The sequence below is a fragment of the Cryptomeria japonica genome, chromosome 5 (assembly GCF_030272615.1).
Source record: "Cryptomeria japonica chromosome 5, Sugi_1.0, whole genome shotgun sequence".
Taxonomy (NCBI): Eukaryota; Viridiplantae; Streptophyta; class Pinopsida; order Cupressales; family Cupressaceae; genus Cryptomeria; species Cryptomeria japonica.
Genome location: NC_081409.1, coordinates 503887493 through 503904248, shown reverse-complemented (window position 1 = coordinate 503904248; position 16756 = coordinate 503887493).

The following is a 16756-nucleotide window of genomic DNA, read 5'->3' as shown; positions in this document are numbered from 1 at the left end:
ATCCAAAGACAAAAGGAACAAGTCCTAGCATAAATCAAGATCAAGAAAAAACCCTTCCATCCCATCCAATTTTTGACCAATATCCCATCTCTCAAGAGTCTTATGATGATTCCATTTCATCTCAAGATCAAAGTATCCTTCCAAGTCCCATTCATAATTGACCTCCTATGGAAGATCATGATATCCCTTCCATCTCATCCAATGACCCCACTCAAAATCAAGATAAAGACACAACTTCCAATAATCCTCTTCCAAGTCAAGATCAAGGTATCCCTTTATATCCACACCATGACCCTAATCCTTCTCAAGATCTTGTCACCCCTACCCAAGCTAATCATGAACCCGTTACTTATCAAGTGGGTTCCTGTAATATGGTGGAAATTGAGAATTAGGATTTAAGATTAAAAAAAGCACTAAATAGCCCAATCAACACACATGTTTAGAAAAGGATTGAATCCAATAGATCTAGGCTCAATCCTTGATGGAAAGGGAACTAATATTTTAACTTGATTCAATTCGGGTGTGTGGTTGATTAATCCTCTTTCTAAGTTGAATTGTAATGATTATGAAATTAGGAGAAAATGAGGGATTAATGAAGTCATTTGATGAAAATAGTGAGCCAAATATGTCCCACAAAGCCACCAACTTGGATCTAAGAAAAATGAGATGTTTAAAACATGTCCTTTGGTCCTCCAAATTTTCCATCATTGAAAGCTAACTTGTTCATCACCGTTGACTCTACTTGATTTCCTAAGTACAACTTCACACCTATTTCCAACACACACAAAGAAAGAGAAAGATGTTGGGAATAGGAGTTTGCCTTAGTTCAAACATGTTGGAATCAAGGATCCAAGGAACACTGAGAGGGGGGTGAACACTATTCTAAATAGTTTAATATGCAATTATAGCCTCAAAACTATTCACATTCTCCTCCAAAGAATAATTGCATATTAAAAATTTTCACAAAATCTCTCGAAGTATTAGAATAAAAACATGTTGATCAAGACATGTTTTCTAGGTAAGATCAAAATTGCATACCTATTTCTAGCAATGGATCATCCTCCCATTAAGAAATTGACTCTCGGGTGGCCTCTATATCTCCCACCATTACTTCATCCCCTAAAGTTTCAAAAATACCATCTCCATCAAATAAAACATCTAATGATGACACCTTTCGATTTAACCCCCAAGGGCTATCCACAACAAAAATCTAAGATAATGCATTTATTTATATAAATCCCTTATATAATTTAGAAAGCCTAGATCCAATGCCACCATATGCTCTATTTATAATGGAACCTACTCCAGAGAGTCCTATTCAAAATCTATTTCTATCATGTAAAAATATGAAATCCATCTGAGAATCATCCATTTGTATCCAAACACATACCCCATGTCAAGAGGATAATCCAAAGACAAAAGGAACAAGTCCTAGCATAAATCAAGATCAAGAAAAAACCCTTCCATCCCATCCAACTTTTGACCAATATCCCATCTCTCAAGAGTCTTATGATGATTCCCTTTCATCTCAAGATCAAAGTATCCTTCCAAGTCCCATTCATAATTGACCTCCTATGGAAGATCATGATATCCCTTCCATCTCATCCAATGACCCCACTCAAAATCAAGAGAAAGATACAACTTCCAATAATCCTCTTCCAAGTCAAGATCAAGGTATCCCTTTATATCCACACCATGACCCTAATCCTCCTCACAATCTTGCCACCCCTACCCAAGCTAATCATGAACCCATTACTTATCAAATGAGTTCCTGTAATGTGGTAGAAATTGAGAATTGGGGTTTAAGATTAAAAAAAGAAATAAATATCCCAATCAACACACATGTTTAGAAGAGGATTGAATCCAATAGATCTAGGCTCAATCCTTGATGAAAAGGGAACTAATATTTTAACTTGATTCAATTCGGGTGTGTGGTTGATTAATCCTCTTTCTAAGTTGAATTGTAATGATTATGAAATTAGGAGAAAATGAGGGATTAATGAAATGATTTGATGAAAATAGTGAGCTAAAAATGTCCCACAGAGCCACCAACTTGGATCTAAGAAAAATGAGATGTTTATAACATGTCCTTTGGTTCTCCAAATTTTCCATCATTTAAAGCTAACCTGTTCATCACTGTTGACTCTACTAGATTTCTCGAGTACAACTTCACACCTATTTCCAACACACACATAGAAAGAGAAAGATGTTGGGAACAGGAGTTTTCCTTAGTTCAAACCTGTTGGAATCAAGGATCCAAGGAACACTGAGAGGGGGGTGAACACTATTCTGCAATTTCAACTTAGTTATCTAGATTTACAAACCACTTAATACAAATTAAGAAAAATAAAATGTAGAAACACAAAGCAAGGAACAGCAACACCATAACACCAATATTTTTATGTGGAAACACGGTTAAGAGAAAAACCAAGGTGGGATTGAAACCCACAATATTAGTATACTCCATTAAAAGTATTAAAACATTACAAAAGGGAATGCACATGCATCCAGGCACACTGCCTAGAGCTCACTGCTCGGATTACAATTAAGGGATACAACCCTAGAAGTTTCACTACCTTACAAATGTTTCAAAGAGATTACAATGGGTTTTGAACTATGAATTAGCATCAACAAATGCTTGGATATGGCTTTGCTTAAGCACAAAACATATTCTTACTCAATTCTACAACACTGCTCTATTCTAATATTCTGCTTCAATTCGGAGCACAATTCTAATACCTACGCACGTGGAACTTCTCACAATCTCTCATACACACTTTTCACACTACACCACACATAAAAATACCCATTACAATCTATCTTATATTTCTACATCACAAATTAAGAACTATTTCATGTCGACTTAAATAACATGCCACAAAAGATGAAACGTGTAAATGAGACAGCTCAAATCCACCTTTAAAGCATATGCAGACCAAAAAAAAATATCCACACACTTTTGACATGATAGCTCATCAACCTCTAATATGTAAACAATCACCAAAATCAATCCACAAAATCTACAAAAGTGAATCACCACACGCTACGGCTGTTATACATTGTTTATACCAAAAACATGATTACCAAATCTTCTAACTTGCATGAAACTCATCACCGAAGGCCACAATCCAAGAATTAGGCATATTACATGACCACAAGACTTCTCCAAAATCCGCATAGAAAAATACACTACCAAAATAATTCACTAACCAAAACTGTTCACTACCGGATGTCCTGCTCCGCTAACCCGACCTTAGTGGACTCAAACAATCTTCAATCAATCTACCAGAATGATGAAAAAATGAAGTGCAAATACCAAAACTGATATGAGTTGCCATCAATGACAACATCTGAACATACCTATAGTGTCTCTTGCCAACAATCTCCCCCTTTGGCATTGATGGCAACACTTAGTGAAAAATGACTAAATGTCAAACCAAGACCAAAATATACATACTGCAACCTAACGTTTCTCTATCGGATTCCAAAAAGAAAAAACTCCTCCTAAGATCGACATTTTTCACTCATCTAATCTCCCCCTTTGACATCTATGGCAAAGGTGGAGTGTCAAAAACCAAAAATGCTACGTAAACACAGTCCATTTATACTCATAAAAATTTGAAGATGTCAGCATAATAATTCTTCAAGGAATTTAGGTGACTATCCCAGCTTTTCTTGAGACTCTCCATAATAGTTATGAGCCCGCTAAGTAAGTATGAAAGTGCCTATACTAATCTAAGATCGGATGGCTTAGAGGAGTTCACAAAAACTTGAGCATCTTCCAATCCACTAAGCATAATATTCATCTTAGGAGTAATAAGGCTCCTGAGTTCACAAACTTTATCAACTATCTTCACCTTTTCATGATCCGGTCTCATAATTTTCTCAAATAAAGATACTACTTGTGCTTCACGACCGCTCAAGGAAACTGACAGGGGATCAAATGACTGAGATAATTGATCAAGATGATCCTCATGCTCTTTAATGAAAGAATATTAAAAGCGGTGTACTTCCATTAAATTCAAATTATAGGGGATAAAAATAAAGGTGTTTAGACTAGGAGATAAAAATAAAGGTGTTCAGACTAGGAGATAAGCGTCATTCTCCCATTAAATTTGTCTCCTAGTCTAAGCACCTTTATTTTTATCATTCAAATCATGACTCCAAAGCTAAATATTTTACCATTGCATGAGCATCTTCAGAATCACTATAAGTTGTTTAATCGAGTCTTCATACTTTGGATTGCTCTTCTAGTTTTTTTATTGTTGCTTATTTCAGGATTCTCTTCTTATGAAAGCAACGCACTAGAATTATTCTTCAAAATGACTCCAAGGTTTTGGAAGCTAATTCCTTAGTGTGTTGCTTTCATAAGAATGATAAGGTACAATGAGGTGTAATTTTGCAATAAGATTGCTTATGGTTTGAATGAAGACATAAAAAAAATGATTAGGGAAAACGAATGCAAATAGAAATGGAACAATCCCAACAGAAGAGGAATGCATCTCACATAGAAGTCTAAGTTCAAGGGAGGATGTCATGCATTGATTTATACTCCCAAACAAGCATTTGGTGATGATTTATTTAGAAGGTGAGCACAAAACGCGCATCAAAACTATTACGTAATGGAGAATTTCTTGATAGAGATTGCAACATTTCAAATAATAAAGATTAACATCAAAGCACAATAATGAACTTAAGGCAATGAAAGTGCAAGAAAGTTGCGGGAGCAACAAAAGGCTAGAAATACGTTAGTTTGAAAGAATCAATTACTATGTTTATTGGAGCTCATCATGATTCTATCGCTCTTGCATTTTTCATATTTCATTACTTGTTATTTTGGTTGCAAGAGAAATTTCCTTGAATTTACACAATAATCTTTTCCTCAAATGCATTCTCATCCCTATGCATTTGTGAATTGACCTTCCTTACAGTGAAGAGCGATGTGAGAAAAATCCTAATTAAGAGTATCCATAAAGCAAAGGCAACCAAGGAATAAGAATAAGGGTTTGCAAAATCGATAAAGTATCTGATAATTATAATGTTTTACATTTGTAGATGGGATGTTTAAATTTCAAATGCTTTAAAATGCTCCTATGTTATGTTTTTTGTTTTTTTTATTGTTATAATTTAAATGTTGTTTAAATTATCAATGATCATTACTCAAAGTATTTCATTTAGTTAATTGGTCAATCCTTTATAAATTGATTATGTTTTATTTTTGTCTTTGCAAGAAAAGTAGAAAATGGGGTCTACCATGACAAAATTAATAATCATGTCGGATTTACAAGTTGTATTTTTCCAGTTAGTCCATAAGGATCAGACACACATATTCCAGGGCCATACAAACCTGTTACATGAAATGCTCTAAATCCAAACCAAGCCGCTCCTGAGAGGAATAAATGAATTCCAAAAATCTTAGGCAAATCTAAAGAAGGTTTTCTTGTATGGGAAGGGGGATATTTATTTTATTAATTTTTAATTTATTTTAAAATTTAATAAAGTTCTCTTATAATAATTTAAATCTTTATGTAGTATTGTTTAATTTAAGAGATTTAAATTGTTTTATTTTAAAATTCACAATGAAATAAATTTTTATTTTAAATTGCGAATTTATAAAATAGATGGCCACAATTTGGAAATAAATAAATTATAATTATTTTAATGTGCAGGGTTAAAGATGGAACAAGTTTGAACTAGGAATCAAACTAGAGTCAAACTAAGAACTACCAAGATTGGGGCTCGAAGTGTAGATGAACTACTTTCGAACTGGAGTTGAACCAAAGTTAAACTCGACATCAAAATAGAAAGTGCCATTTCAAGAACTTTTTTGCATCATCAATTGAACCTGATTTTGAGATGCAATAGGAATATTCTATTTTCTAGAGTGATTGCATGCACAAATTGGGGAATTGATCTATGATTCTAAAAGTGGGATTTTTGACAAAATATCTATAAATTGGAGCTTAATGCTCATTGGAAAGAGTTAGTCATTCTAGATTTAGACTTTTCAAGATTGGGAGCTTAGAATTAAAAATAGTTTAGGAGTTGGGAAAAATTCTAGAGCTTAGTTGAAGGTCATTCCAGATCTTTCTCTTTTTCATTTTCATGTTAGTATATCTAGAAACAAACTGATAGAAGGCAAAAATTAGAAGTTTAGTGTGAAAAATCTACTGGACAAGTGCCTCATTCAAAGGTGAATGCATAAACTTCAATGCAATTTCTTGTTTCTTTCAGCTATTTTTTCTTTCATATGATGTATGTTTGATATTCATTTATCTAGTTAAACTTCCTAAATCTGGAGAGAGTTGTGTTTGCATTGCCTCTATCTGCGCATATTCATGGTGATTGATGTTAATGTTGATGTGGTTTAATATTTCCTCTCGTCGAATCTAGCTTTGTTAATATGTTGAATTGTTGATTTGCATGTTAATGTATGATTATTCCCATTTCCTCTAGATTTAGTTGATATTATTGGATTGAATGTATGTTAAGTGTTCATCATCTTCTTTCATTCCCTTTCTCTTTTTTTTCTTTGTTGCTGGTTAGTTTAGTTTTAGTTTTAGTTTTCTTAACTTATGCAGATAAATCAGAAAGTTACAAATCAGTAGGCCCCTTAACAGGTACAACTATGTCAACCACTAGGCTATCCAACGTCGTTGTGACCTGACTACAGAGACCTTGGAGCTATTAGCCTTTTGAGATTGATTATTTTTCAAGAGAGGTGATATGTGCATACATGTTCTACCTACCTATTGGTGAGTATGTCAAAACACTTGTCAACATATATAACAATAGATTACATTGTGAATCATAAGGGACAAAATAACTATGCAAGCACAACTCACAAATAAAATTCTTAGTCTCAAGGTTGGATGACTAATATGCTAGCAAAAAGTGCTTAGGAGTCACAAGAGATGGACTTAACCTAGACAAAACTCTTGATAACTGATAAGAAAAAAATAGTTCTCTCAAATATAATGTATAGACTCTAGGTGGTGGTATGCATTGAATAATTTGTGGAGCCAAATTCATCACATTTTCCACCTTATTTTCCATCCAACAATCTTTGCATCCTTATTTATAAGTTCTTCTTGCAGTTTTTCCTTCTCCTTTTTCCATGATTTTTATTTTTCTTCCATGACCATCCATATATTTAGTGTAACTAAAGCCCATGAAAATAGAGAAGGTTTGTGTAGACCAACTCTAATTCTTCTCTCTTAAGTGATCATATATTTCATGTTTATCTATTTCCACAAGGTTTTCCAATCCACTAGCATGTTGTTTCTTGTCATCCTGATGGTTGTTATTCATTTCTTCTTATTTTCCTTTCTCCTGATTGACTTCTCCTTCAGCTTCATTTTCCCCAATTAAGAGCCCACCAACGTGCACTAAAACCTCTTCTACTTTCTCTAACAATACAACTTATATCAATTTATTATCTACAACATTATTAGAAGATGAAAAAGGTGTTTGCAAAATTGGGGATGGTCGATTGAATATCATTCTTTCTTCTGCACTAGGTGAAATATCCTCGAAGTCATTGGCAACTAGAACAAACATTTTCTTGGGGGATATCCTCTTCTTATTCTAAGGCATTTTCCTCAACATGTGGCTTCTCCTAAATATCCTTAATAGTAGCCCTTTTTTCTTTCTTGGTGGTTGTAGGTTAATTACCTTTTTAGCTTTTCTCTTCTCAGAACCAAGGTTTGTAGATATAGGGTTTTGAATTTTAACCCTTTTTATCGACAACCTTATCCTTCCCCACTACTGCCCTCTTTTGGTTTCTTTTTTTTCTGAGGTATGGTTCCAATAGGTGTTTCTCTAAAAGCAAGGTTAAAACTATCGGTATCTGTACTTTCATGTTCAGGAGAATTTGTTCTACTCAATAGGATTTTGAATAGGAGAATTCGCCACAAGTACTCTCGAGGAAGAGGCACCTGGAGTAGTTTGTTCTTATTGTCCCTCTAATTTTATGTGTCAAAGGTTGGTGGGCCAAGGTCCCATATTTTGTGGTCTAATCCTTCTATCATTTAGTAAATCCTCCCATGTCATTTATGGATATGTTTCTTGCAAGTTTTTCTCAACTAATAATTGAATCAAACAATGGTGTGAGACATAATAAGACCTACCTTTTTTAGTTTGGTCAACCATTCTCTTCAATAGGTTGTACAAGAAATTGGGAACATTCATCAATATGTCATGTCAAAGATGACTCAAAAGCTTGAAATGCACTGAATAAACCAAAGATTGTATACCTTTACAAGTCAAACATTTTATGATGTAAATAGCGACAGAGGCCCATTTTGGTAGAAAAACTAACCTCTATGTTCCTTGTTTTCTTATGACCAATGGGGGATCCCTAGGCTTTGTGAACTTATCCCTTTCTAACCTAGCATCATGTTTTTGAGGGAAGGGTTCCTTGGCTACAAGTAACCCTATAGCTTTTGTTATTCTCTCCTCAATAACCATAATTCTTAGCCCTTTACTACTGCTTAATCATTTTTCAGAGTGTGAGAAAATTGCACAGCAACATCATCATTGAATTCATGAAGCTTCAAGAAATAATCAAGCCATACACAATTCCTAAATACCATCCCACAATCACCATCTCCCAAGATAAGCTCGTGGTCTACTAGCTCATGGCAAATAGGAGGACCAACCATCTTTAAAATACACACAGTTTTATTTCACACAATCTCCCAATCTCTACTTGCCTTATGTTTGTAAGATCAAAATGTGACCAAGATTCTTCTCTTAATCCTTCTCTATCATTCTATAACTTCTTCTTTTGGAAAATTCCTTTTTCTTCTCTACTTACACTTCACATCTTTCCAAGGTTAATTATGACAAATATAGTCATCAAAAAGGTAAATTGCTTCAAGTAATGGGTTCAAAAGATCCTAGGACAATACAACAATAAAAGAAGAATGGGATAAATTAGCTTGATAATTTAAAAAATTAAAATTGCTCTAACAATGTGGCATGTGTACATGCAGTAGAGTTGTTTTCAAGTTTCATTATTAAAGCCAATATATAATCAGACATGGGTTCTTCAAACAACAAGTTGACATTTGGAAACTCCTCCCCCAAACTTAAGATTGATAAAGTATCCACGCATGTGAAAAAAGGAGTGGTATTGGGATAGGTTGTCAAAAATAACAAGGATTGTTCAAATTCTATAATAAATGCATATTAACAATCAAATGATAGAATGAATGCATTTAAGGTAATAATAAATAAATAAAATATTTTGCATGTACTTGAAAATATGGAATGATGAAACAACATGCTCCAATTAAATGCTATTGAGAATATCTGGTCTTAATGTGTCAACAAGTGCTCATAAAGGTATCTTGGAGATAAATATGGCTCATGAAAATGATAGGGATAGAAAGGAAATATAGTGAAAATGGAATGTGTCACATGTTAGGACTACCAAAAAATCATTAGGTTTTGTCAAAATGATACTCTTTGTCTCCTTTATAAGGGTTAGGGTTTTTAATAATTTCATTTGGCTTGAATTAAATATGTTTACCCTAAGTGCATCCCCTCCTTCTAATTTCATGTTGACCTGTTGAGCCATTCATCAGGGTCTTTAGTCACAAACATTGAGAATTTTATGTCATTCGTTGATTGACCCCTTATGTTAGAAATTAAATAATTCTACCGATTGAGAATTGTCTTAAATTCGCCTAAGTCGTGTCTTCTAGGTTTAGTTTTCCTAGTGGCTAAGTCTTCATGATGTTAGGTCCCAGAGACAACTGAGAGGGGGGGGGGGGGTGAATCAGTTGTCAAATAAATTCAAACCAAAAACTACATAACCAACCTTAATGCTTAATACTAGTAAACCAAACTTTATGTCGGTAAACAGTTTATCAATTAATTGCAATACCGATAAAGATTAATGCATGAAACAGAAAGACAATAACATCCACAACACATAACACCAATATTTGTACATGGAAACCCTGTAAGGGGAAAAAAACACGATGGGAAACCTTGCCCACAATCAAATGATACTACTGCAGATAGTGTGTGTATACAAATGGGGTCTGCACATGCAGAAAGGCCAAGCGCCTAGAGCTCACTGCTCAAACACAAATAGGAGTCACACTGACTACAATTGGATGGTTAAATCCAATAATGATGTACTGCTCAAAATAGCATCTTCATATGCTAGATTCAGTACTAGTTCAGTTCTGATATGTCTTCACTAAAACCTTCCTTCAACCTTCAAATGATGTCTGCGTGTATAGCTCTACTTATATTCGCATATACCAAATTACAATCCTTCTCACATTCGCATATCGATCTTACATATATACCATAACCTAAGACCAATTTTAGTAGGTCAGCTCTAAAAGATATTACAATAAAATCAATTTACAAATAAAACAATATCTAATGCATGATGTTGGCTCAATGCATTTACAATAACAACAAAATCATCTCCATAGCGTGTCATGTTGATCTAGAATAGATAAGCCTACCGGTGCTTATCCTGGACCTATTTGCCGGTAACAGCAAATATGTAAACACGAATATACCATGAACAAATCTTAAAGACAAAGTGTCCAAATGATGTCTTCGACATAACCAAGTATTTTCCATGTCATTCCAAGTGTCAATGAACAATATATCCTACCGGTGTACCAGATACCGGTGACTGTGCATAAGTCACTTGCTTGCAGGTGAACATTGCCAATTCTCCAAGTGCCAGAGTTGATAAGTGTTAATAGGTGTTGACATCAATGACAAAACCATACTAACATATCCAAAATACCAACAATCTCCCCCTTTGGCATTGATGGCAACACAAGATGGAAAAACCATCAAAGTGCCAAAACAGAAATGCCAAATACCAAAAACCAACAATCTCCCAAAAAGAGATCAAAACCAGAAATCAAAATTTAGGTACAGAGAGTAATCAATCTCTCCCAAAATAACAATCTCTCCCCCTAGGAGTAACATGTGTTTTTCCATATCAATCTCTCCCCATTTTACATCAAATGCCAAAGCAATACAAAAATCAAGTTCAAATACAAAATACCAACTTATTTAGTATACCAACTACTCCCCCTGAGAAGTAGCTCTCCTCATCAAGGTTGGAATAAAAGATTTCTCTATTAGTTCTACCAGTTGATGACAAACATCAACTGTCTAAGTCTCTACCGGTGGGGGTATGACCCCAAGCTGATCTCTGAGATATTCAAAAGTCTCCTTAGGCAAAGGCTTAGTGAAAATATCTGCAATCTGCTCTTTAGTATTTACATACACCAGTTTTACTTCTTTTGCTTCAACATTCTCCTTTAGAAAATTCAGTTTGATAGAAACATGTTTAGTTTTAGAATATAGTACTAGATTCTGAGATATATCAATTGGTGCAGTGTTATCATAATAGATAGTTATAGGTTCCTTGCATTTTACCTTTATGTCCTTCAACATTTTCTTAAGCCATAATACATGTGTACAGTTAGTTGATGTTGCAACATATTATGATTCTGTTGTTGATAAAGTTGTGCAACTTTGTTTCTTACTCAACCAAGAAATTAATCTGCTTCCAAGAAAAAATCTCTGCTGGTGGTGCTTTTTTTGTCATCTACATCTCCTGCCCAATTTGCATCTATGTATGCACATAATTCAAAGTTTTCATCTCTAGGATACCATAGGTCGAGATTTGTAGTGATTTGTAAGTACCGGAAAATCCTTTTTACTACTGAATCATGATTTTCTATAGGATTACTCTGAAATCTTGAAACAATACATATTGCATTCATAATATCAAGTCTTGTTTGTGTTAAATACAGTAAACCTCCTATCATAGATTTGTACCTAGTTGGATTCATAGGTGTAGATTCATCCCTTAGTGATAATTTGTCATTTGTAGTCATAGGTGTGCTTACCAGTTTAGAGCTTTCCATAGATTATGCTTTAAACCTTCAACATAGTAAACATTGTCGGTATTACGCTTACCATCAAGAGATATAGTACCTTTTCCTTTGATCAAACAAGCTTTATCATCTCCAAATCTTACTAGACCTCCATTATATTGCTAAAAAGTCAAGAATTTACCTTTATCACCAGTCATATGATGTGAACATCTTGAATCAATGATCCATTCATCCTTAACTTCAACTTTAGCTTCCAGGGCTTGCTCTACCGGTTGAACAGTAGGTGTCAGTTGATCTTCTATTATTGCAAAAAAAACCCATCCATTGTCTGTCGGATCCTCATCAGAATCATCAGTGACTCCATCAGCAAGATAACAAGATTTGTCTTTATTCTTCTTAAATCTGTATCTCTGATATCCAGGTTTAGGCTTGTATGTTCTTCTAGCTTCTTCTTTCAATCTAGCATGTCTATCAGGGCATCTTGAAGCCATATGACCAATCTTATTATAGTTGAAACATGTAAAGGGTGTTTTACCTTCATACTTACTTCCAACTGGACCTTTAGGCATTTTCCTTGCAAATAGTGCTTCTAGTTCTTCAAGTTCTTCATTTTCTCTCCTGCTTTCTTCAAGTTCTCTTGCATAAAAGGCTTTCCAATCAGATTTGTCAAATGATGATGCAGATGATGTTGATGCCTTAAAAGCTAAATCTGTCTTTATAGTAGCAATAGGACCAAATTCCTCAATTTCAAAAGCTGAAAGTTTTCCAATCAATGTGTCCCTAGTTACTGATGTATTAGGCATTGTTCTTAACTCATTTATAGCAGTAACTTTCATTTTGTATGTTGGTGGCAATCCTCTTAAAACTTTTGAAACAATTTCATCTTCACTTAAGGTTCCTCCACAACATTTAATACCCAAAACAATTTCATTAACTCTTTCCATAAAAGCAAAAATCCTTTCATCTTCTTCCATTTTCAAATTTTCATACCTGACCTGGAAGCTTTCAAGTTTTGCAATTTTGACTGTGGAATCTCCTTCATTCAATGTTTCCAAATGGTCCCAAATAGCTTTAGCAGTAGATCTATCAGATAATCCCATGATTTGTTGATCTGATAATGCGCTCAAAAGTGCTTTCATTTTCTTCATCTTTTCCTAAGGTAGGTGGATTGGGTTGACTTTGAGTAGCAGAAGTATAGCCATTCTTTGTAACATCCCAAATGTCCTTACCAATGCAATTCAGATGTGTCTCCATCCTAATCTTCCATATGCCATAGTTGGTTCCATCAAGTTTAGGATTGTTTTTCCTAAAATAGTTAGAAGACATTGGATCTCCTCAAGCTGTTAAACTTCTACAAAAAAAGGACTAAGCTCTGATACCAATTGTTAGGTCTCGGAGACAACTGAGAGAGGGGGGTGAATTAGTTGTCAAATAAATTCAAACCAAAAACTACTTAACCAACCTTAATGCTTAATACCGGTAAACCAAACTTTATGTTGGTAAATAGTTTATCAATTAATTGTAGTACCGATAAAGATTAATGCATGAAATATAAAGACAATAACATCCACAACACATAACACCAATATTTGTACGTGGAAACCCTGTAAGGGGAAAAAACCATGGTGGGAAACCTTACCCACAATTAGATGATACTACTGCAGATAGTATGTGTATACAAATGGGGTCTGCACATGCAGAAAGGCCAAGTGCCTAGAGCTCACTGCTCAAACATAAATAGGAGTCACACTGACTACAATTGGATGGTTAAATCCAATAAGGATGTATTGCTCAAATTAGCATCTTTCTATGTTGGATTCAGTACCGGTGTAGTTCTGATTGTCTTCACAAAAACCCTCCTTCAACCTTCAAATGATGTTTGTGTGTATAGCTCTTCTTATTCTCGCATATACCTTCACATAATTATTTTTCGCATTCCACACATGATCTTACAAATAAGATCTTACATTTATATCATATCCTAAGACCAATTTTAGTAGGTCGGCTCTAAAGGATATTACAATAAAATCAATTTACAAATAAAAAAATATTCAATGCATGATGTCGGCTCAATGCATTTACAATAACAACAAACTCATCTCAATAGTGTGTCGTGCTGATTTGGAATAGATAAGTCTGTCGGTGCTTATCCTGGACCTATTTGCCAGTAACAGCAAATATGTAAACACGAATATACCAATAAAAAAATCTTAAAGACAAAGTGTCCAAACGATGTCTTCGACATAACCAAGTATTTTCTATGTCATTCCAAGTGCCAGTGAACAATATATCTTGCCAATGTACCAGATACCGGTGACTATGCATAAGTCACTTGCTTGTCGGTGAACATTGCCAATTCTCTAAGTGCTAGAGTTGATAAGTGTTAATAGGTGTTGACATCAATGACAAAACTATATCAACATATCCAAAATACCAACACATGATCCCCCAACCCTCAAGTCTTGTTTAAACTACCTACATGCTCAATTGCTTAACTCAATTATAGATTCCCCTCACCCCCACACAGTCTTTTCCAAGAGCCCAAAGATGTCATGGGATGGCGGGGAAGCATCTAGCAGTCATGTATCTTTAGGTTATCCCTCTACCCCACGAAGGTGTCATGGTAATGAAAAATATACCTCATGGAAGCAGGATAAACATCTCATACTTAAAGTTTTTAGTTATCTTTTTGCCTCATGGGGATGATAAGGCAGCAGAAAGAATGGTGAGGGGTAGTGGGGGAGGTGTTTTGTGTTATGAATGCAGTATCCCCTTGTCCCCATGTAATTGATATTAAAGGTAAAAGACATCGCGAGATGGAGGGGAATGAACAAGTGAAGAAAAGGTTTTCCCTATGGCCCCACAGGGGAAAATTCAAAGGATATATAATATCACAGGATGGAGGGGATGAAGTAAAAGACAAGGAGAAAGTGAATGCTTCCCTTTATCCCATAGATGGATTTCAATGAGAAAAGGGTGATGCGGGATAGAAGGGAAGTTAAAATAAAGGAAAATCTTCCCCTCCATCCCATAGGATGGAAATAAAGGAGTAAGTGGCCTTTTAGGCTAGCGGGGAGAGACAATGAGGAAACAAGTGTTCTCCTCTGCCCTACAATAGTAAAAAAAGAAGGAAAAATGTGGTGAGGGGTAGCACATGATGTATAAAAATGAAAAAGGGAAGGTGATGAGGATAAAAATCCAACATATCAGCAAGTCAGCTATGGTCAAAATCTCCTCTCAATCGTCTATTTCAAAATCAAGGGTGGAGTACAAATTTTGAGGCTACCAACTTGCAACATTCGCAAGAAGTGTATTAATGGTGACTAAACTTAGTGCTACTTGCAAGAAATAAAATAATATTTTTGCAATTCATTTTCTCACCAAGCATTCAAGAGATCGAGTGAGAAGGGTTTTCAAGTGAAGAAGATGAATTTGCAGTAACAAAATTATTTGCCAACTCTTTCAAAGAACAAGTAGCATTGCCACCCCAATTTCTTTCTCTTTTAGTTTGTGAATTCAGTAGTTTGGTCATAGGGTTTTTAATCTTGTTGAGTAGAAATAATTCCAAACCATAGTTAGAAAATAGCTCCTAAGAGAAAGACTATGAATGACCCAACTGTTGAAAAGACCCCTCAACAAGGAGAGATCTCCAAGCTAAAGAGAAAGAAAGCCACCACCCCAAAAATTACAAATACCCCCACACATTTCCCAAGCTCCACCTATTGTCCAAACTCTGCCACCACCCAAGCCCCACTTGTTGTGGCAATAGATGTTGAAAACCCTAAGCCAACAAGTTATAGAACAATTCACTAAAATTTAGATGAAGAAAAAGTTAGGGGTTTGCACCAGGAACCGCTAGACATTTTCAAGAGTTCCACCATGAAAGATTCACTGAAAAAGGATTTCAACAACAAGTGAATATAATATGGGGATGCCCAAAATAAAGAGAGGGGATGGGACATTTTCTAGTGGCAATAGTAACAAGAAGATACTGGTATCAAATACTTAGACTCTAGAACTAGGCAAATTGGTAGTGCCTGACATTTTTCTGGAGCCTGAGTTGATCAGATTTTTATCAAGGAGATGTCATCCCAAGTCCTTGACAATCAAGACCACATAGGGAAATATTATGGTAGATATAGTCCAAGAGGTTATTGTATCTTGATTTGACCTAAATAGAGAAGCACTTAAAGAAACCTAGCAAAATTTGAAGATGAATACAACAAGAAAAAGTTGATACTAAGGAGGGAGGAAGTCCCAAAGTACAAAAAGAAGATGTACCAAGGAGGAAAGAATTTTTTGTTGTAGTTAGAACAAGAGACATTCAATTTGGTTTCATTTGAGCATTATTTTGTCAAGATATCTTTTGTGTTGTGCAGAATTTTGGGGGTTGATTCTCAGAAGACAAAGATGTCTATGAGTTTTATGTGGATGTCAATGAGAATCCAGCATTCTCATTCAAATGAGTTATATGATTTGTCCATTTACCTTCAAGAACAATTACATGAAGGCTTGATGAGGGTGAAAGGTAACCAATCAGTGGTGGTATTCAAGCATTATTCCCTCTTGTGCCACTTAATTCTTTACTAGAACAAAACAGAATGAAGCCCTAGCTTCAAAGTTACTATGTTTGATTCCAAAGCTGAGAGGTGGTCAGTCCAAAGATGGACTCAGATTTGTGACAAAGAGTCTAAAAAATCTGACAACATTGCATTCTTTGATCATTTTGTAATGAAAATTTTGAGATGGTGTGCAATATAATACTAAAGATTGTCAAAAATAATTGAGAAGGCCTTAAGGGCTAAAGATAAGAGGCCCACAAATCAACAGCTGCTAGAAGTTGCCTTCTCTCACAATTTTGGTGA